Source organism: Thermobia domestica, chromosome 8 (assembly GCF_964235325.1).
Source record: "Thermobia domestica chromosome 8, izTheDome1.hap1.1, whole genome shotgun sequence".
Taxonomy (NCBI): Eukaryota; Metazoa; Arthropoda; class Insecta; order Zygentoma; family Lepismatidae; genus Thermobia; species Thermobia domestica.
This window is the reverse complement of record NC_137461.1, coordinates 68,580,381-68,604,329: the sequence shown is the minus strand read 5'-3', so window position 1 is coordinate 68,604,329 and position 23,949 is coordinate 68,580,381. Positions and strand designations below refer to the sequence as shown.

General features: G+C 36.1%; 1 long non-coding RNA gene across 1 annotated transcript; it reads right to left on the bottom strand.

Moving 5' to 3' along the window:
- Positions 1-4,545: 4,545 nt before the first annotated feature.
- LOC145691762 (uncharacterized) lies at positions 4,546-9,035 on the bottom strand. The gene is made up of 2 exons (XR_014132538.1): positions 8,843-9,035; positions 4,546-5,686 (listed from the first exon to the last, which is right to left on the bottom strand). It is a non-coding gene; the product is annotated as an uncharacterized LOC145691762 (long non-coding RNA).
- Between the last annotated feature and the right edge of the window lie 14,914 nt (positions 9,036-23,949).

Here is a 23,949-nt window from a genome sequence, read left to right as displayed (position 1 = left end):
GATTGGTGGTTCCTCCCATTTTGATTGACACTTTTTTTTTTCTGTGTTATGATTGGTTGCAGAGGGATTATAAGCTTAATTGTAATGTATGATTTCCTCCCATTTTGATGGACACTTGACTATTCTCATGAAAAGTATACGATCGCTAAAACTTTATTGGGTTACAGATTGATAGTTTATCTCAGTGTTGTCAAATTTAACTTTTACACAAAATAACTTTGACAGCAAACGCAAAATACTTCACTGAGACATGTTTAAAAATAAATAAAAATGTTTTTTTGCAAACAAAAAATAATTAGCTACACGAAACAAAATTGTTTCTATCGAAAATAATGTTCCCGGAAAGAAGTTGACGTGACATCAAGTGCTTCGTGTTGTAATTTTGTTTTCTCAATATAGACTCGTGTGTTCTGAGTTCACAACTTAAGTGTACTTTGGATTGATTTTACATTAAAATTTGATTGGTTGACCAACGGTACGATTGAGCCCTTAGTTTATTCAACTTCGATCTTACGGACTGTTAATAAAATTATGTAAACAAAAATTTATTAATTCAGTATTGTGTCTCTCTGCGTGTGTGTATACAGTGGGAATGTTGTTCCTCCTGAGAAATGGTCTCGTTTTTCGAGGGACGATTGGTCATTTTTCGAGAAAAGGCTCATTTTTCGAAAATATCAGTTTTCGTTCTTCGAATTTTTTCTCGGTTTCTTTTCCTTTCTTTTCAGAAAATAGCTTTTGATTTTCATTTTAGTTTTTTCTTTCTTCGATTTTGTGATTCTCATTTCAGAAAAGGATGTAATTTGTAGTTTTGACACGAAATTACATTAGGAAAAAGTTTCAGTAATTGACAATATAAGAACAGATGACAGCTTTCTAATGCTGCTTGTAGACGATCCAAGAAAGCTTGAACAAGACCATTCAATACTTCAAATTTACACGTTCAAAGGAGTATTGTTCAAGACACTTGAACAAGTTTCTCGAATGAACTTGAAACAACTTTTACACAATCATAGAGGTATTGAATCTGTTTTATATTCTTGTTAATGGATGGCAGTAAAAAACAAGTGAATAACTATGAAAACAAATTAAAGCGAAACTGTGTACTGATTTAGTTCAGACCTGCGCATGAATAGCTATAATATTAGCATATCTTTCCTAACTTTCTGCAGGCATTTGGAATTTAATAGATTATCTATATATATAAAAGAGAACGCACAAAATCCTTTGTCCGCTCATCACGCTAATACGGCTGAACCGATTTCTTTCATTTTTGGGGGGTTGTTAGGATTTGGACCCTAGATGGTTTTTATCATATCACTTTAATTTTCAATTACCAGTGTCTTGAGATAATTGACCATTCAGGTGTCCATACGTACAAATCCTTTGTTATTAGTTCATCATAGGTATAAAAATAAACGTATTTATATGCAACCCGCATGACCCTGTGACTCGGCGGGTTAACATAACTGACAGGCGCTATAAATCACTTGAAAGCGAAAAAGTAAAAATTATCTAAGTAACAAAGTTTATTGCGTTCGGGGGTGACCGCAGCGAAGCGGGGCGGGTTAACATAAATGACAGGCGATATAATGTTAACATTTACTGCAATCTTCTATGGTTTTTATCATATCACTTGAAAGCGAAAAAGTAAAAATTATCTAAGTAACAAAGTTTATTGCGTTCCGGGGTGACCGCAGCGAAGCGGGGTGAACGCTGCTAGTCTATATATATAAAAGAGAACGCACAAAATCCTTTGTCCGCTCATCACGCTAATACGGCTGAACCGATTTCTTTCATTTTTGGGGGGTTGTTAGGATTTGGACCCTAGATGGTTTTTATCATATCACTTTAATTTTCAATTACCAGTGTCTTGAGATAATTGACCAATCAGGTGTGAATACGTAAAAAAAATCCTTTGTCCGCTCATCACGCTAATACGGGTGAACCGATTTCTTTCATTTTTGGGGGGTTGTTAGGATGTGGACCCTAGATGGTTTTTATCATATCACTTTAATTTTCAATTACCAGTGTCTTGAGATAATTGACCATTCAGGTGTCCATACGTACAAATCCTTTGTTATTAGTTCATCATAGGTATAAAAATAAACGTATTTATATGCAACCCGCATGACCCTGTGACTCGGCGGGTTAACATAACTGACAGGCGCTATAAATCACTTGAAAGCGAAAAAGTAAAAATTATCTAAGTAACAAAGTTTATTGCGTTCCGGGGTGACCGCAGCGAAGCGGGGTGAACGCTGCTAGTATTAAATAATTTAGAAAAAAAGTCAATTGATTTTGGAGCAAGCCCATCGAATTCTCAGAAAGTATTTTGTCCCTTTTACATTAAATACGTGTTAGGTTAGCTGACGTTAAAAGAGTAAAGTGTTGATTAGGTATAAAATCATTCCCCATACTAAGCTTTTTAAAAATCTGATTCTTCAAATGGCGTGCTGATGACAGAATCACACTCAAAAAGAAAAACTGTTTCCTAAAATTGTGCGTATCACGAGGCAATGACTACCTTTTGCTGTTATTTATGCTATGGCATCGAAGACTGTTTAAAGAAAAGGCTGAAATCACAGAAAACCAAACGAATCACCTGCATCAGACTTTCTTTACAAATCTATCTCATATTTAGTACTGGTTATGAATAACCCGTCAAACGAATAGTAATTTTACTGTCAAAATGTGTGAGTGCGTATGGAGGAGGATTGTCTGAGATACCGTAATAATTCCCACGGTCGGAACATGCCTGTATAATGTAGGAAACCAGTATTTTATATTTAGAAGTTTAATGTTACCAGTATCAAATCATTACAAGGGCTATAATTCAGTTCAAATGAGTGAATACGATGTCAAGGGTGTGTTGCACTATTCTCATTTATCCATTATTCTTATGTTTCTTGCACTATAACCTCCGTCGATAACGCGCCTGCTCCGTACGGACGCAATCTCCCGTGAAACCCCTTCAATGCTCCTGCCCTGACTCTGTTAAATAGCATTCTCGATTTTATTTATTATTATTATTTTTTGCACTGTCTTGTATGTAGATATGTTTGGATGCACATTTGTACGGGAAAGCACTGCTAAAATTCATCTGCACGCGTGAAAGCAACCTTTACCTTAAGAAATAACTTCTGAAATACTACGTGTGAATTTCGTGATAAAATAATTAGATTACAATCGGATAACATGTAATCATTTCCAGGATACTTCAGTTTGCGAGCATATTATCAATCTGTACACATTTATTTGATATTATCAGACATTAATAACAGTACAAAACGTCTTCTTAAATCAAGAAAAGCCAGTTACATATTTTTTTTATTTAATGGACTCTTCTTTCTTAATCTACATCCAGTATTCTTGTATATTAAATTCTCAAATTAATACTCCTCATTGCCTCAAAATTTAACAAAAGTTATGGGCATGCAAGCATTATAACTCTATAAATCGTGTATGTTATCAACAAAAAATACTAACAATATCTTCCGGCGCAAATATTAGCTTTTGTTTATTACTATAATGCACACTTGGAATATCAGATAATTATGGAAAAGAGTAACGAAACGATATTTATTCAACAACTGCAGCTCTGTTTCACGACGCCATCATACTTGTTTTGTATTTTCCTGCACTCAACTCGAGCGCTGATTGGCTATTTAATGATCTTGAATTGGATTGTTTAGAACAGGACCGAAACGAAATTTCTTGAACGAAACTATTGAATTCAAGACAAAAATGACGTCAGTGCTGACGTCTTTTTCATCAAATAGTCTTGAATGGTCTTGAAGAAGAGTCTTGTTCAAGCTTTCTTGGATCTTCTACAAGCAGTATAAGATCCATATTTTCTTACAATTCAAATGAGTCCCTATCATCTGGCTGTTATTTAGGTTAAAAAAAAATGCTTCATTGATTACAATCATCAGACAAAAGAAAAAAAAAGTACTCGTAAAGTGCTAATTATCTACTCTACACAAATTGAAAATTGGGTTATATATTAGAAATTGACGTTGAGAATTTTGAAGATACCAATTATTGATGCTCAATGATTCAATGAGTGATATTTTTCACTTTTTTTGTTACGATTAAACATTTACAATGTTTTGCAATCGTCGTACCTTTTCTATATCATCATTAAAATGAAGTAATAGTCGTAACAAAACAGTAACAAAATGAAACTAATACTATGATATTTGTAAACATAAGGCGGGAAATATGCTTAACACTTGTGCTGGTTACTGGTTATTAACAAGAAACCAGTTCTTTAAAAGCCTTTTTGAATTTTCGAAAATGATTTAATTTCCTGCTTTTCGTTTCTCAAAAAAAAAAAAAAAAAAAAAAATTCAAGTTCATTTTTGAAAAAAATTTTTAATTTCCGTTAAAAAGAATCGTTCTACGCATGTTTTCGAAAAAAAAAAAAAGGCCATCTTTAGTATGTAGATTAAGAGCACATTCATGGAGTTAACAGGGAATATATATGTATATTAATGCAAGGAAACGCAAGTTTTATATTTGATGACTTTTATGTTAACATGAAACACAACGCATTGAATTAAATTTGATGTTCCTTCGTTAACACCGACACTATATGAGTTAAAAATAATAGATTTAAAATTCTATAACAGTATACTTCATTTATTTATTGTTTAAACATACTACCGGAAATCAAATCCAACACTGAAAGCAGGCATTTTTAATCATACAATCACAGAGATGCACTTGGAACATGCAGTTTAAAAATTTCCAAATTGTTTTAACTAAATGTTCATAGGTATATCTGTATAGTTTGGATCGTCTACAATTGTCACAAATTAAAATTTTCTATTAGTCAAAAGCTCACGATCGCAGTTAGAACAGAAATTTTCGCATTCTACATCCCGTGTTATACGACTTCTTTAGCGCACTTAACTTCCTAACCACTATCACTTGTGATCCCTTTTAATCGTTAAAAAATATTTCTGCATTTGAGGGAGTAAATGATGTGTGCATTTGAGGGAGCAAGTGATGTAAATAACACAAAGGATAAAGAAATTTATAGAAACAGCTTTTTTTTATTTACATTTTGTTATAGCATGGACATAGATTCAAGTGGTTCGACATTCTTACTCAATAAGGGCGGTGAAACAGTATTCTTCTTTTACAAAATACTGATATAGAAATGCAAATACTGATAGGATGCAAATTTTTCTCAATAAATGTGGATTTGCATCCTATCATGTTTCTCAAAGAACCTTCCTTGTTTTCATCAATTTGTGGAAAATTATTAAATTGCGAGCGAAATTTGGATATTTCAGAAAATTCATTATCAAATAAAACACTATGAAAAAAGTAGTTTCTGCTTTATTTGTAGCTTTGAAAATTTACCTGACTGTAGGGCACATAGATCGGTATTGATAGTTTCAACCATAATGTATATACAAGCATCTTATATGTATTGCAGAAAATAGTCAACTGAATAAATCTCACTTGTTGGCAATTTGAACTGAATCCGTCATACGATGAAATATTCAAATCCATACGAACGAGTAGTTTATTTCTCAAGTTTTTTTTTTTTTTTTTTTTTTTCCAATTGGATTCAATTGGTTTATTTGACGCTTCGGATGTGCCAGCAGCTGCTGCTTCGTCACTAATTATTCTCGTTATGATGTAAATCCTGACCATTTTTTGGCTGTGTAAGCACCTGAAATATAATAGGATATATTAATAAAGTTTACCGATCTAAACATTTATACTTAAGGATACTTAAAGAAAAGTATACTATTAAAATACTTAAGAATAATTAAAAAATGAAAACTATTTGAATTTGAATTGTAAAAGTGTCTTAGGCATCTATATAGTAGAACCGAAGTTATACTGTAACAGTAACTTATGGAGAAGCACGGTGTTTTCACTGATCCTTATCTTTCAAAATTTCTGGTGCTAATTAGCATGTAATTGAATGCAATAAGTAAGGAAGAAACATTAAGATTTTTCTATGAAAATTTCTTGCACCACTCGTTTCAGTAGGCTAATTATATTTAACTAAGAAGAATTGAAAGTTTTTCTACTTTAGTGTTATATGGAATAGAAATTATAATTTATGAGGAAAGACGAATTTAATCATCCCCTTAAAAAGTAGTGGTGGTCCATATTTAGTATGGTAATTTTCATATAGATGAGGGCATTCCTGAATATAGTTACTACGTAGATTTTTATGTTAGGTCATAGAGAATAGATGATGTAATCAAGAAGTCATTTAAAAGCGAAGTTTTCTTTAATATTTCATTTTGAATCCCTTTTATGCCGTCCCTTCTGGGCGCTTTCTAACACTCAAGAGCACTCCCTTTATACAGCTGAATAACAATGTACTAATTCCTTTGATGCACAGAACAAAAACTATGAGAAACAAAAGCAAGATCAATGTAAAACAGTATATACTTCGCTTCTGGATAATGCTTTATCCGTGGTGGTGGTGGTAAGGGCTAATGTTTGTGTCTTCCAAAATAGATTTCTATTTTGTCGTTCCAAAACAGTTAGTGAAATTTATATATTTATTATTACATTCATATGAATTAGCGTTCCCCCCGATTTTTTAATTTCCCTTTCCAAGTACGAGGGTAAGTCAATAAGCATCTGCAATCATTTTTATTATTTATTACTACAAGAGTAAATTGTTTTCATTTACATCATTTTTTAACATAGTCACCCTGCTTTTCAATACACCTGGTCTACCGTTGTACAAGCTTTCCGATGCCCTTTGCAACAACAACAACAAAAAAAAAAAAAAGTTTTCAATTGAGCAGCAAGCCACGACTGCACCGCTTCCTTCTCCTGCTGTTCGAAGCTAAGTCGACTGCCTCGGAGAACATCTTTAAGTGGAGCAAGAACATGGTAATCTGACGGGGCAAGATAGGGACTGTGTGCAGGATGCTCCAACACTTCGAAATGGATCCTCTGACGAGTTCGAGCGGTGTGGGCGACGGTATGTGAACACACATTGTCAACACCTTTCAACAGTCGACTTCTGCTTTTATTACGAATTGCAGGCTTCAATTTTCTTATAGCATATCACTATACCTTTTAATGTTTATTGTTGGCCCCTTTTTCAGGTAATGTTCCAGGATTGGCCCTTATGAGTCCCTAAATACTGTGGGCATCTTTTCCCTGCAGAAGGTTCTCTTGATTTTTTTTTCTTTCTTGACGGGAGATCCGAGATGCTTCCATTCCATGCTCTGGCGTCGTTAGCTCTTTGCTCCAGTGATGATACCACGAGAAACGCTTCACCTTCGTTAGCATAACGGTCCAGTAGGTGCTGACATTCTCACAAGGTTTCGCTTGTGCTCTTCATCTAGTTATTTTTTTTTTTTCGGAATCCATCTCGCACAGACTTCTTGAAAGTTGAGCCTGTTATGCATGATGTCATATGCAGAACAATGACTAGTCTGCATATGGGTTGCCACTTCATCAACAGTTAAGGGAAAGTGGGGTACAGTGAGAGACAAAATTTTTAGATCGTTGTAACCTGCTTAATATTTACGCAAACATTTTCAAAAAAAGTGTTGAACTTTATTGGTATTTCTAGTATACATCAAGACTACAATTGGTTCGATACATGTATATGTAAGTGAGTGAGTGTCACAAAAGCCTGGCAAAGTGTTTTGTCTCACTGTACCCCAACCATGGGGAACAATGAGACACCTCACATATAATGAATATCACCAATGACACTTAAATCTATCTTACATCTAACAAACTGAAGTCCACATTAAAGTTTAAGTAGGACTGTTGTCTTTTTGTTTGCCCATGCATGCTGGGCTCAGGAAGTACCATTTTGATATCTTCTTCAATTACACTCGCTAAATCAGGGACACTTGGAAAAACAAACCTACCAGCTACCTTTTCACTTTTTCTTAAGAAAGAGACCTCGTAAGTCTTTCCTTCGGTACTTTGGAGAACTTTTCCAACATAGTAAACTTTTTTTTCCCCACTAAATTCGACAAGTACGAAACTATTATCACTAATATGATGAATATCTGGAAAACAGTCTGGATTAATAATTGGAATATCTTCGTCAGAAGAAAGTAAATCCACATCATCATCATCATCTGTTTCTTCAGTGGGCTCATCAAATAGACGCTTGTTGGGTTTATTAGGATTAATTTTGTTTCTACTTTTGCTTCTCCTGAGCTCCAGGATTTGCTTCTCTGGTGTGTCAGTTGCTATGATACTTCTGCCTTTTTTTTCTGGAGCTACCCACTGTTTTCGATTTTGATTGCCGTCTCGGATACCCTAGAAATTCTTGAAGGCTTACAATTTTGGGGGGATTACTCGATTTTCCGGAGAGTAACTTAGACACCGTTTGTGCAGTGTCTTCTCCTGAGTTTCTGGGTGGATCTTCTTCTGTTAGCAATATTATATTTGCTCTTTCAGTAGAAGCTGAAGGTGATGAATCCATTACTGAACTAGGAAGAAAATCTTCGTTGCTGAAAACATGCCTGTCGAACGGATAAATCCCAGTTTTACGAAATGCAGAGGTAATGTTTGAGATAGACATAGCTTTCTCGAAAGCAGTTCCAACACATGATGCGACTTCATAGATTTTCAGAGTATTGCCTGGATGACGCATCATCCAGCTCTCGACAGCAGCAGTATAATAGGAATGAAAAAGTTTGAAAACACCCACGTCTAAAGGCTGGAGACAGTGAGAAGTGTGAGGAGGAATTGTGAGAATAGTAACCCCAGATTGTTTTGCTATATCTAGGGCTTCAACTGATAAATGACTTTCATGATTGGCATAAATTAGGAGGGAAGGGTTTTCAGGAGAACTACCGGAATGTTTAACAAAGTGTTCAATTACCTGCACAAACAGTTCAGTGTTCATCCAACCACCTTTCGCTGCCAAACCAAGAGTTCCTGTCGGAGCACCATGAATCATATGTTCTTGAAAATGAACTCTTGGAAATACCATAACCGGAGACAGAGAGTTTCCACTCGCACTTACAATACAGCAAGTTGTAACCAGTGTCCCTTTCTCTGAACTTTGCACTTGGTTAACCTGTTTGATGCCTTTCTCGGTTATCACTTTTTGGTGTCTCGGAACAGTACTTGTTGCTGTTTCATCGAGGTGAATATCCTAGTGCCGTCGGAGAAATTAGGATGTCTTTTATAGATCTCTTCTAAGTTATCAAAAAAATTGTCAACGTTTTCTCGATTAAAAGATGACGCTCGCGACAAGCTACAGCCTTCAGGTGATCGCAGACTTAAATTCTTGTGCCGCTTGAGAAATCCTGTAACCAATCTAATCCTGCCTTCTTTCGTTCAGTCCAGTTGGAAGGTACTTTTACATTATTTCTAACAGCCATTTGAAATGCCAACGATCTACATTGAATCGTTGAAAGTCCATAGCACATTTTCGAGCACATAACGATGTAATCAACTAGAACACGTTCTTCTTCATCCGTGAACACCCTCCTAACGTCGTAGTGAGGTCGCATTAGAATCTCTGATGTTGGATGTTGACGCTTCTTTCGGACATACCTGTAAATATACGAAAAATACGTTTCCATTAGAATAAGCTTTCTGATATACAGGGTATTTCAAAACAACACCGACAACATTTGGGAGGTAATTCCTGACACAAAGATAAGACAAAAGGTATAGACCGATCTGAGTTCACAATAGCTTCCTTTCGGAGCTACGGGCATATAATTTGAAGTACTCACCAACTACATCTATAAAAATTGTTGCGAAAATACCACAGGATTCTGGAACATGGATATTTGGATAGGAGTCTTACTAGTTCTTAAGTGAAGTCTTGACTGACTACAGTAGATTCCATAGTTTTGGAGCCATGACCTCTAAAATTCATTTTTTCATGTTTTCGGCAGCCTATAAGATCGAAAGGAAGCATTTGTGCACTCAGGTTGGTCTATACCTTTTGTCTTATCTTGGTGTCAGGAATCATCTTCCAAACGTTGTTGATGTTGTTTTGAAATACCCTTTATATGAAATTACGTTTCATAATTTAAAATTCATTTATTGAGTTGAGTTTAATGTCCCTTTCAGCAACAAGGCTATATGAGACGAGGATCTACTGATTAACGTGGAATCCGAACCGAATAAGCTCCCGCCGGGAATCGAACCCGCGTCTCGCACGCTAAAGGCGCGTACGCTAACCGCTTAACCACGAAGGAGCTTAATTTCAATTATTATAATAATAATCTGCTGTTCTGTCTCCCTGAAAATCATGACTTCCTTGATTACGAATCGGAATGAAAGTTCGCCCAAAAGTGGCTATTTGCAATACAATATGTTGCTTGAGTGTGAAAATCAGAATGATCCGTCAATACATTTCAAAAATAAATAATTTGCGCAATTATGAACCAATCGGAACCAAACTTAGTACAAACTTGTTATTTACAATAGCTTAGTTGAGTGTGAATATCAACACGATTCAACGAAAGCCTATAAAATGATGTCTGTTTGAAATTTTAAAAATCTACCTGTCCTTTGTGGCTCTAGCAGACTAGTGAAAAACAATATCATAGAAATATTCTTAACTTATCGCAATCGACTTGCATTAATCCCAGAATACAAATAAATAAAGAAACATATGTATAAATGTAAGTTACCTGAACAATGTTTGGAAAGCTACTCCCTTGATCTTAGCTGCTTGGCGAATGCTGATATTATCATTCAATACAAGATTAACAGCTTCAGACATTTGTTCTTCCGTAAAGGTACCAATATTTGTTTTCCTTGGCTGATGTCGAGGCATTCTGAAATGCAATGCGAAAGAAATCATTAGAATGTAATGATTTTATACGGTTAGTACATATTTTTTTCTAAAACATTAATTTTATTGTAAGTGTACGTAACATTTTACTTCCACTAAAGATAAAATTAGGCTTTGTTTGGATCGACTTCTTTTTTGGATTACCTATATTTTCGGTGACCCTGCGACAAATACTGCATCCAGGAAGTATAATAAAGAAATAGAAGTGAAATATTTGGGGACGTATTTTCTTATCGAACTAAACGACGTGGAACCTAAATTACGCAACAGCAATTTAATTACAAATTAGATATGTAAGTTTTATTTACTTTTAGAGTAAATATAGCATCCAAAACAGAAGTAAGCTTTTCGTTATTAGAAAGAAAAAGGCCAATTAACAAAGAAAGAATAAACTGTATTAATTGGGGTACAGTGAGACACGTCTCACTGTACCCTTTTTCAGTTTGTCTCATTGTACCCCTATAGCTACCTGCAGTTATTTTCCTTATTCCAGTGCTTACAGAAAGGAAGATTTTCGAAGTAACTTGGACAATAAAATACTTTATCCTCCAATGCAAAATAATCTTATGGTTTAAAGTCTGATTCGTCAAAAGATTATGTTTTCTATGCTGTGTAAGAGAACACAAATAATTTACTTTTCTTACCTGAAAACTGATGAAACGCAGCTGCTCACAAACCACCTTCAGCAACTACGACGCAACTAGTATAACAAAGTACGATCGCTGTGCATATTATTTGAGGCTCATTGTTGCAACCTTCTTCCTATAAATTATTCACAAAATCCGTATGTCTCACTGTACCCCCTTTTCCCTTACTCGTCTGTTATTCAGAGTCAAGGCACGGACTCGTACAATAATGTCATCTGTTGTTGCTGTAGCTGGATGCCCTGCTCTTTCCTCATCCTTCACACTCGTTCGAACACTTCCCGTATTATGCTGAAAGTCCTCTATGAATTTTCGCTCCTGGTACACCTTCAGACGACAAAAAACGGGTGACAGAACACTTTTTTTCTTTGGTGCATATAGAGAGTGGCGTGGCCATCTTTATTTCATAACAGCGCAAAGTGAACTGGTGTGATAACACTGTAACCTATCACAGCCTAAGCCAACAATGACACCTAGCGTCTGGTGATCACACAATGCCGTAGAGCCAACCTGAAAAGAAATAGAAGAATATTGTTATTTATTGACTTACCTACGTATATTTTCAGCTAAAGCATTGCATATAGTGTGAAATAATTTTTGAGCATGTCCAATACCAGCTTCAACCTAATACTCGCTCTCAGATTAATCCAAATCAGAAATATTTTATGTGGTTTCAGTAGATATAAAATGGTGTGCATCTTAATCAAAATTCAAAGTTCCTACCTAAGAAGTAGAAAACAACAACATAAACCAACTCAAATTATTTACCTATTATAAATAGTGATTAGCTTATATATATATATTATTTGTAATGTGCGATTGGAAGGAATTTGGCCAGAATTTATCCATTAAAATTGCCATCCTATCATTCTCTTGCCAAAAATTGAATTATTATTAATAATAATAATAATAATAATAATAATAATAATAATAATAATAATAATAATAATAATAATAATAAACTATAGAAAAACATTCAATCAGGATGGTAATTCGTGCTACTCAAAACTTCAGATCATCCTATTGGGAAGCGAGAACATTAACTATTTGCTTATGCTCACTTAACACTTAGCCTAGTAGCACACTTGATAAGCCCTACGTAGGCTAGACATCAGCACGATCGGAAATTGGCAATTATGGTAATTTAAGTTTTAAAATAACGTTTTTCTTTTCCTTTTTTTTTTTTTAAAGTGTACACACTTGAAAAACATAAATACAACACACTTCAATTCGCGTTGGCATAGGCTTAATGCAGTACTGTCATTCAGCAACATCAACAGATGACGTTAGTGATAATCACTGTGCTACGAAATGCGACACAATGAGATGAGTAAGTGCCGCGATGGCGCAAATACGATATTCAGTAGTGCAAAATGGTGTGGTGTAATGAGGCACAGTTAGTATTAAATGTCCTAACCTGGATACGATTAACCATCATAATAGTGTGTACTGTACTACCGAAAATCCACATGGTAATGAGCAAGCGATCAATTCTCCATGACTCAAATGCTTTGTGCCAACGTAACGCGAAATTGCGTTTTAGTTTGCGATAATAGGCTCAGTAGTTACAATTGGCGTTTGCTTTGCGTTACACTGCATAGCTTTTGCTAAGTCTGGTACGGAATAAGGCCCAATGTCTGGTGTGAATTAACATTCTGAAATAATATGGAAAGTTCGAAAATGTCTGTGAAGTGGAACAACAATGGAGGCAGGAATTAAGAAACTGAACGCCAACACCCTAAACATTTTACTCCCTTGCACGGTAAGTTTGAAGGGAAAGAAGAGTGATAGATATTCATAAGGGAAGGGAAGATCAGAGTCCTATTCCTCAAAGTACGGATTTTCATGCAAGCGTCCGTTGCTTGCAGTAGCGTAGCCAGGATGTGTGTTTGGGGGGGGGGCCCAAGTGCTGTTATAGGCACATATAGAAAAATTACAAACAAAAAAATATATAAACATAAAAATATATAAAAAATTACAAACATCAAAGTACCAAAGTACATTGTCAGACCTCTTTGGGGGGGCCCGGCCCCTCCGGGCCCCCCCTTCCCTACGCCACTGGTTGCTTGCGATTTCTATGTGTAACCAACAGACAGTTGTGTTCCACGTAGAACCGTACTTAAACGACTTTCTCAATTGGCTATTCAGACATTTCAAAATCAAATGTTTTGCGATGGTGCCTACTATAAAATTATAGCAAATCAGAGACACATTGGCATTACTACTTAGAGATGACTTGTACTATTTTTCTAACGTTTCCATTTAATGATATTTTACAAAAAAAAAAAAAAAAAAAGATAGATAGAAACAAGTCCCAGGCCAGTCTTGCACAGCTACAAATGAAGTGTCGTCTGTTTATCGGGTGTTTCAGTGAGCTCCCTTTAACCCTTAACGGTTCACTATCTTTTCTGTCTGTTTCCAGCACTGCTTGCAAAACAATATATCCACAGACTACCTTCCGCGTAAAATTTACCAGAGTTGTCACCAGAATAGCTTCTCTGGATCGCGGAAAGTATGTACACAAATAACCACAAGGAACAATACCTAAAAATAATAGTCTTCAAACGCAATAGGCAAGATCAAAAAATGTGTAGCCAAATGGTAACGGAAACTCCTCTTTAACCAGTGGTGCCCACCCCCCCTTATGTCCATGACGCACCCCCCTAATTGTCTATCCGTATGTGTTCTTCCATGAAAAAATCTTCTTTTCGATTAATTTTACCCCCCCCCCAATCAAACATATTTATATAGATTTTTAACCCCCCCAAATATTTCAATGACGCAGTTTGCGTCATAGCCCCCCTTGTGGGCACCCTTGCTTTAACTGTCCATATTCCAAGGGTAATTTGCATTATTACTCACGCTCGGTGTCCCACAAGAATCATAAACATACGCAAAACTATTTTTCAGTTTTGTGTTTTTCTTCAATCAATACACATATGCTGTAAATAAGTGTGTGGTTTGTGTGATAGTCTAGTGTGCTTTATATAATGTACTATATTCAATAAGACGGTATGGTGTAATGAAGCACAGTTAAAATTGGCATCATCTGGACATGATTATCCGGCATAATCGTGTGTACTGGGCTCACGAAAATCCACATGTTCATGTCAAGCAAGCGGTCAATTCTTTAGTACCCAGTATTCATTATTTCATTCAACTGAATGTCACTGGAGCACTTTGGGGTCGATATTTTCGATTATGGCAAGTTACATTTATTGAATTATAATTCTGTAGGGTCTTTTAAATAGGAATGGACACGACTCAAACTAAAATTCGACTCGAGTCGAGTCAAAGGTAATTTTCTCGAGTCGAGTTCCGAGCCGAGTTACTGTTTTCGAGGCCGAGTTTCGAGTCAAGTTTGATAAATGGCTCGCTCGTTTAGCTCGTTTTAACTCGTTTTGAAATCATGGCCTGATTAAGTGATTAGACTGGAAAGCGAAAGCTATGAGAAATGTAAGCAGTAATGTGGACCTCTTGTAGTATTGCTCACGAGAGGGGACACTGCTCGCATCTCGTCTCGTCTCGATAACGAGACGACAATATAATTTTATAACGAGACAGCCTCAAATGTCATGAACACCAATATGAGTATATACTGTAGTTCTTACCATCTAACCTGAGACCTACACATTCGAATTTTTGAACTCAAGCAGAAGTTCAACCCGGATAGTGATGTCAACCGACTCGGCTCGCTTCAACTGAGCGAACAACTCGAGCCGGCTCGGCTGGGATGAGCCACCGACTCAGTTTGACTCGGTTCAGGTGAGTCATCTGCTCGAAGGGGCTCGGTTGAAACGAGTCCATCGGCTCTGCTTAACTGAGCCGATGGCTCGAGTGGGCTCGGTGAGTGTGAGCCATCAATTCGTTTCGGTTCCGCTCAGGTGAGCCACCAGCTTAAGCCAGCTCGGTTGAGATGAGCTGTTGGCTCGGCTCACTTCTCGGTAGGGATGTGCACGAGTCGAGGTTTGAGACTGTCTCGACTCGTTTCGAGAAAACGCTGTTTCGACTCGAAAATATATTAATGTCTCGACTCGGCAGATTCTGTTTTGATTTTACTCGAAATTCGAGACAATATATACCACACTAATGAGGGCGACACAAATAGAATAATTCAGTTTTGTAAGTGGTTCCTAGAGAAGGTGGAAAAGGATGCTAATTTTGTTCGCAGGATGTTATGGCTTAATGAGGCAAAGTTTAAATTGACATCATATGGACACGATTATCCGGCATAATTGTGTGTACTGGGCTCGCGAATATCCTTGTTCATATCGAGCAAGCGGTCAATTCTTCAGAACCCAGTGTTTGAGGTAGGCTATCATCAAGGGAACTAATTGGACCGTTCTTTTTCAGAGGTACGGTTGCTAGCCAGGCCTACTCGGAGATCCTAGATACTGTACATTAATCTTACGGTCCATTTCTTATTTAACAAGAAGAAACCTCGCCGCACTTTCTTGCACATACGAATGACTACCTAAATGACATTGTACTGCGACGTTAATTAGGACGAAGGGGTTGATTGAGTACCCTACGTTCGCCTGATTTACTTGTGGGGAACCATCAAGCACATACTTTATAGTAAGAAACCACAGTTAGCGGAACTGTGCCATGAAATTGAAATGACTTGTAAAGCAAGCCATGTGGCTACTAAGGAAGATGTCACTTGGAATGTAGAGAATCGTGCTCAAAAGTGTTTGGAGGCTAGTGGTTTGCAGCTGAGCACTTATTGTAATTGCACGAAGAAATTTTGTCTGTGTTGTAACTTTTCCCTTGTATTATTCACAGTAATACACAGCTTTTCTATTTTAAAGCGTTTTTGGATTTTTTTTATTTATTTATTTATTTTTTTTGAACAGCCCGGCACATTGTCCCAGCGTGTAATGTAAATATTGGCCAGCCACAATTTAGACATACTTCCTTCGTAGGGTATACGTTGTCAGTTGAGTTCGTTATGGCACATTCTCGGCAAAGAAGCCAATTAAGACACAGGGCCAACGTTGTCAGTTGGCTAGCCAACCATTTCTCAGTGTTGGTTATACTGTCTGTGTATTTAGGGTATATGAGTCATTTTGGTTGGTGTTCATGATTTTAATATGACTTATTATATTGAAGAAAGCCAGGCCCGTATTTATATATTCTGTGCCCCTGTGCTCTAAATAATTTGCCGCCCTCCCGAATATGACCAATATTAGAATTCACGGTTTTTGGGGTTGCTGAGATGAAAAGTGACCCTTTTAATCCAATTCAAAGTCATACACCACTCCTCAGAGAGGGGGCTAGATTTTCTAAGTAATCGAAAACGAAAGATATTAGTGTTGAATTCATAGTTTTAGAGGTCGCTGAGTTTAACGGCATCAGTTTTCATGATGTTCAAGTTCATCCTCACCTCTTGGGGTGGGGGTGGGAGAGGATGACTTTTTTAAAAAAGATAAGCTAGCTAATTAGTACCTACTGTAATTAGAACGAATTAGACACATGATCATATTTTCTCGCGCTTGCGCGAGACTCTGTGGGTTGCTAGTTTTAAATATTACTTTATCGTGAATCTTGAAAGAAAATCCAAAATTTTGCCGCCCCCTAAATTCTGCTGCCCTGTGCTCAAGCACGAATAGTCCTTACTTAAATACGGGCCTGAAGAAAGCGGGTAGTAAACATATTAATATCCAATTATCATCACGTTGCGCCTTGCTGAAAGATCTCAATTGGATTAAATAATTTCGCATAGTTTACTTCTGAAAATGTTCATATAATGAATTAAATGAAAAGGATTTTTAAAGAAAGAGATGAAAACAGAACTTCATCATCTAGCCCATTAATTTGCAATTGGAAGATGTATAGACCGAACGTCCAAATGTGCTTTTATGCTCGGTGCACCAACAGAGAGGAACAGATGGAGCTAAGAAGAGGAGTGAGTGAGAATAGATTATAGCGTAGAGAAGCGTTCCTGATGTACGAGTAGTCATAGATCCATTAGTGATGTGTCTGCAATACCATTGACTCTGGTAGTGATTTTTTTTCTTTTGCCTATCAAAATTGTCTTTAAGCAGTGTCAGATTTCTCTCCTGCTCCTTGTATCAGTTCGTCTGGTTTACTAAGAACAAAAACATCAAACTGTGAAGTCATAGAGTATTGGGTTACAAATGACTAATCTAACCTGATGTCCGTAGGCTAATTGAGAATAATGAAGCGAGCATAGATAAATGGCTAAGATTCTTCCTTTGTAATCAGGAGTTCTGGGATTTGTATCTCGCGTCTGGTCATCCTGTATAACTATAGATATTTCTCTTTAAATGAAATATAATTGTCGTGAACTGAGCCACTGAGATCTTCATAACTGAATAATGCCTCAGAAGCTTTAAATGTGTAGAAGTGCTTGAATTGATAACACCTCAAAACATATACAAATGCACATATCTGCTCAACGTAAACTCTAATTCTAAAATAGTACAGGGCTTAAATGTGATGACTAGTGGAATTTAAAAATTTGCAGACTAAATATTCTAACAATGAAATCAAAAGAATTAGCCCGGACGAACAGAAAGATGGGAACAACACGGAGAACGCTTTTGAAAATAACAGTAGGGTGTCCACGACTCCTTTCCTCCGTCTAAATTCTGCTGACATGTCTCATCACAAAAGTAATATTTGCTGCTCAATTTTTCTCAATCCTTATCATTTTCAATATCTCCCCTCCGCCATGTTCATCGTACGGCATTGATTAGAAGTGTCACTCTTGAAAAAAAAAATGTACTTTTTATATAAGTAGCTCTTAGCTACATTAAATGTTTCATTTTCTTCCTGTCTCTAAAATTCTATGACGCAATTTGCGTCATAAAATGAAATTACAATACAATTTTTTTTATAGAATTTTCCTTCAGGTCTTTTAGCCGAATGATGGGATACCACCATTAAATCAATAGATCCTGGGACCTTATTTCGTATCACCTTTTGCAAAAATTGCCTAACAACGCAACACAAATCTTGCAAAAATCAAATATATTATAACTAGTCGGAAACTATCGGAAACTAAAACGCAGATTTTGCGTTGCATTAAGGCACACCGTTAGGACCCACTTCGTGTTCTGAACTTAATGACGTCTGACTCGTTGATTTCAGAAGTAACAATGAGGTTTCATAATTTTTGTTTAAGGCTTGATTGTAGTCCTTGGTTTGCATCTCGCATTGTAGAAGCACATAATATACCAGATCGCTTTGGTAGAAATATAATTTTCTAGAATATGAATAATCGTATTAGGCACTAGTAACAATTTCATTAAAATTCTTTTGGTGTCTATGTGATTATCCAATGCATATTGAAATTAAAAGAAGCAAAAGAAAAAAAAGTAAGTTTCCATTTCTACTTCGCTGATTGGTTTCCTTTTTCGGGTGATCCCCGTAATCAATCACGCTAATTCTTGTTGAGGGAAGTACTGAATAAGAATACGAAATGTGAATGCTTAACCTTTTCGCCACAGTCTCATCTATTTTCATCCATCACGGTGATTCGAAAAGTGCTGTCATTGGTGAATGATGCAAAAGTTCAGTGGTTCATGTACTGAATAAAGAAAGAAGAAGAAAAAGAATTCTTTATTCTTGAAACAAGATAGTGGTTGAATGGATCTGTTTCATATTTATTATTTCGTATGTATAGGACAACAATCTGCTGTCTGATTTGTAAATCTAGATAGTCTTATAGTACTAGCATACTCAGTCAGTATAGTTGTAGTGTAGAACATGTAAATAAATAATTGCAGTTGAGGTATTTACTGGATGAAAGATATATAAGGAAGAATGAAGAACAGAAATATTTGCTTCTGTAAAGGGAATGTGTAGCTGCTAAGAATAAATCAAATTTCTAAAAATTCAACAGCTTTTTATGATGTAAAGTAACTCCAGGGGCGGCTCTAGGATATTTTATACCGTAGGCGAAAAACATGTCTGCGCCCCCATAATCTCCTTCTTCAAACCCAAATCAAAGTGCAGTCTTGTCACCTATGACATTTTTACATCATCGCATTGTTACCATTTGTTTAAGCATTGAATAAAACAAAACTTACTCCCAATGCCTCTCTCTATGGTAAGTAATCTATAAGCCATTTAAAAAAAACACTTATATTGTTGTGGTATTTGCAATGAAATTTTACTAATATAACCACAGGACAACAGGACATTAAAGTTTTATTGTAATGTAAACCATGTCGATTTCTATTGTATAACAAACGATGATTAAGACAAAGCAAAGATGAAGTTTCTTAATTCATTTTTAGTTATTTTGAATTTGTATAATTATTCTGTCAAAAGCTGAGCAGTTTATAAAATGTCCACGTCAGTTGTTATCTGATTATATAAATGTGGTGCTTTGTGAAAGGACCTTTGAATAATCGACAGTATAGGGAAAGAAAGGTGAAAGAGGTAGGTATTTGATGCTACATGCGTAGGAATGTGAAGGGATAATTCTCGAAATAGAGCTCAGACATTAAGCTTCAATTGAGTACCTTATGTAGAAACTTTAGGTCAATGACATTTCTGCGAGCATCTGGAGTTTGGATATTCAGATAATATAGGAGATCTTTAGTCACTGAGTGAGCAATGGGAACACGGAAACGTACTATGGCCCAGTGTTGCCACAGTCCTAGCTCTGAAGTGGGCTGAAAAATAGTACGGTACCAAATTGAAGCAAAAAGGGCTGAATTCATTATTTTATACCAGTGTAATACATGGCTCTATAACACGAAACTAAAAGAGGTAAAGTTCTAAAACACCCTTCCCCTCTCTTCCAAGAGTCCAAACCAAGAAAGTGCTCTTTCTAAAAAATACTTTTTAAAAACATCCAAATAGGAGGACCCCGAACAACCATGGAAGTAGATGAAACTTTTCTCACACGTAGAAAGTATAACAGAGGCCGCAAAAATTAAACGGGAAAACAGTTATCATCTTCGGTATGTATTGTAAGGAAACCAAACACGCCTTTATTTCGAAGTGACCAAACAGGTATTATGGCCATATATGAAAAAATATATGAAACGAGGAACAAATCAATCATCTCCGAGTTCGTGTGTAAACAGTACGTTAAAATAAAATATTAAAATATAAATTATTGCACCATATTCTCGCATATTTCACGACCGAAGGAGGATAACAGAACGTAAGAAGAATATAAGGTACGTAAACTGACATTTAAAAAAAATGTAAAACCGGTCCAGGTCCTAAAATCTTCCCTGAAAGACATTACAACACATTATTAATAAATGGTGCTGAATTGGGTAGAATTGTACTAACCTTTTCACAAAAGGGGCTGAAAATGCCAGCGTGGTACCAACGGGCCGATGAATGATAAAAAGGGCTGAATTTGGTACAATTGTACCAAGTGTGGCAACACTGCTATGGCCAGATAAATGTTCCCCCGCTCCATATAGGTGAGCAGTAATCGATCTTGGGTGATCCCACTTTTCATTAACTTCCTCTTCCTACCTACGTTTTGGCTAATGTTAATAAACTGCACGTAAAAACAATGCATGCCATTCCGCCCCTAAATGTTTCCGCCCGAGGCGCCCGCCTAGGTTGTCTATATATGGATGAGCCGACCCTGAGTAACTCTACTACTGAATGCTATTACATAATTCTTTTACTTATATATATAAATGAATGTAATGATGTTTGTCCGTGATCTACTCCTAGATCACTGCACTGCTTCAGATGATTTTTGGTACATGAATGAACCATGTCGTAACTCATTTTTTTTTTTTTTTAAATCACGTTACTGTGATTAAAATGCATACTCGAAGGCAGCGGAGTCAAGATTTATACAAAAAGTTTAGTATCTCACGATCCTATCAACTCAGGAAGATGAAACTTAGTATATACATTCTGCATTTAAAATGAGCGGACCCGTAGAACAGCGTTTTTGAAAATGTATTATTCATTTATTTATTTATTTATCCCAAGTCATATGTGGCAGCAACCACATTTGTACGTAGATATTTAGTGTGGAGTTTGCCCTTATGAAGGAATTTTTAAATGCACCTCCCCCACCCCCACCCCAAAAAAAACTATTGAACGGCGGAACGCTAATGTAATGTCTATTGGTAGAGTCAGTAACAGTCCGGGATTTACTCCTTCACCAAATTTATTTATAAAGATATTATAAAACTTCTTTGTAAGTACAAAGAGAATCAGAGTCTATTCTATCAGAGGTAAATGTGAAGGAAGGAAATACTTTTGCATAGGAACTCCGTAGCTCATGGCAGCCTCCAGGAATTCCCTAAGATAATACTCCTTTGTTCAGGGCGACCTCAGGAGCAGATGCTGGCCGATCCACGGAGGGGACGACGCCCCTCCAAAGGTCTTTTTCCTACTTCGAGAATTTATCGTTGGGAAATACAAATATGGTATTTCCCGACCTACCCAATCTGTGTGACAAGCCTAACAGAGTCTAATCAAAATGTATGGTACTTAATAGTACTTCTTAATACATATTTGAATTGTGAATACTTTTGTTCCTAGTTCCTTGAAGCGGTCACCATAAGTCCCAAAGAACTGAGAATATGATTCATTCGTTGGACTAACAGCTGTAGGAAGGAACGTAAGGCTCTCTTTGAACGAAAAATGTATATTTTAAAATTGTGTCCTAGAAAAAGAATATGGAAATGGAATTCGGGTGCCGAAACTTAAATTACCTTTACCTTAAATAAAGTGAAATATAGAATCTTCAGCGCTCCTTATCGAAAAGCTCTCGAATCTGAGACTTTTGATTGATTGATATGTATTTACGTCGTTTGTCAAAGGTGATGCGGTACAGAACGAGAACTAGAGTTTAAAGTTGGATCTGAACCACTGCAATGCGTTCGATGCTCATTCATCGGGAATCAAACCACCGAGCCTTATTAAAGATCAAAGGTACCCTCATGCACAAAAAAAAAGCACGTATACTGTAACTCACGATTTTTCGCAATTATTCAATTTTCCTTATGTTTATGGGTAAAATTCAGTTAATTATTAGTAAGTGGAAATAATAGAAAGCAATCCATCTAAGGAGATATTTCTAAAAAAAATATAATAAAATAATAAAAATATCAGCAGAAAACAAATTTATGTTCGGTTTTGTGTATACTGGCAATAAGGTTTTCGAAGGATTTTTTGCAGAGCAGAGCGTGATTGCAGAGGGAATAACAGAATTGGTATGGGGAGAGTTGAATCAAGGAACTGGAAAGTGGAGTAAAATATTGCATTTATTAGCTTAAATCTAGGGTGTAAATTGTCTGCCAAATATAAATTAGCTTCTGTAACCAAGATGTTGAACGGAAATATAGAAACAAAAAGAAAAACTGTTGTCTTAAGTTTGGAAGTGACATGCTCTATAGCCATGAGCATTATTTGTTAAGAAAAGACAGGCATAACAAATTAAATTTTTGGGATTACAAATTATCACATTACATGTCGGTGTAGGCTTGCTCGTTTTCACATTCGAGCGACGAAAGAAGAAAGTGTGGTGATAGTTATAAAAACCGAATACCAGATTTCAATTATTTCAATGGCTCCTACATATCGAAAAAAAATATTTTTCGATGTTTGTCCATCTATTCGTCTCTCGATTTGTCACGCTTTTACATGCACTCAAATAGAGACCATACTGTTCTACGTATCTGGACCGAATTCTAGACATAACGTTTTAATAAGATACTATCTTTCGAATTTTATATCCTTCGACACCTAAAAGTAAGGGTACTTTACTGAAGAATTAAAATTTAAAATAATTCAATTTTCTCAAGAAAGAAAGCTGTGACGATTTTATTTACTTTTTATAAATATATATTTTATTAACAAATCTCCACCGCATATGAATAATTTTTCTGAAAAAAAAATATATGGTGTAATTTACTGTATGGTATGCGTTCTTTTTGCACAATTTTCTCAACCACATTTCATAAATAAACGTATCATTAATAACCTAACAATATGACAACTCGTTCGAAGGAGTAGTTTACTCTTAGGGTGAGCTTTGCCCCGATGGTTTTCCCATTAACGCCTCAGGCAATTTTGTTCATATCTCGTAAAGAAATGTTCCATTAATAAACTAACATCCAGCTTAAATCGTTTATTCCGATAACATACAGAAGAAGTGGTTTTCTCAAGGGTTGAATTTTTTTGAAACAATTTTCTCAGTAATAACTGAGACAAATTTGTTCTAATTTCAGTAAAAATATTATCTGTAGTAATCTTACAACAAGTATAACTTGCTTGTTCCGAAAAAAAAGACCCTGCTCCCGCCAAGTGAACTTTGTGGTGGACAAACACCGTATGCGTGGGGTTTCTCGGGGTTCTCCCGTTTCCTCCCACTTTCTTCATTCCACCATTTCATTCATCTCTCATCATCACCGTCCCCTTTAGCCTAACCGGCATAAACGTAGGACGTAAAACTCAAAAATTTCATTTTTATTTTTCATTCCCTCAACCGTATACAGACAGCTGATCCATGGAAGAATCGTTGATAATAATAATAATAATAATAATAATAATAATAATAAT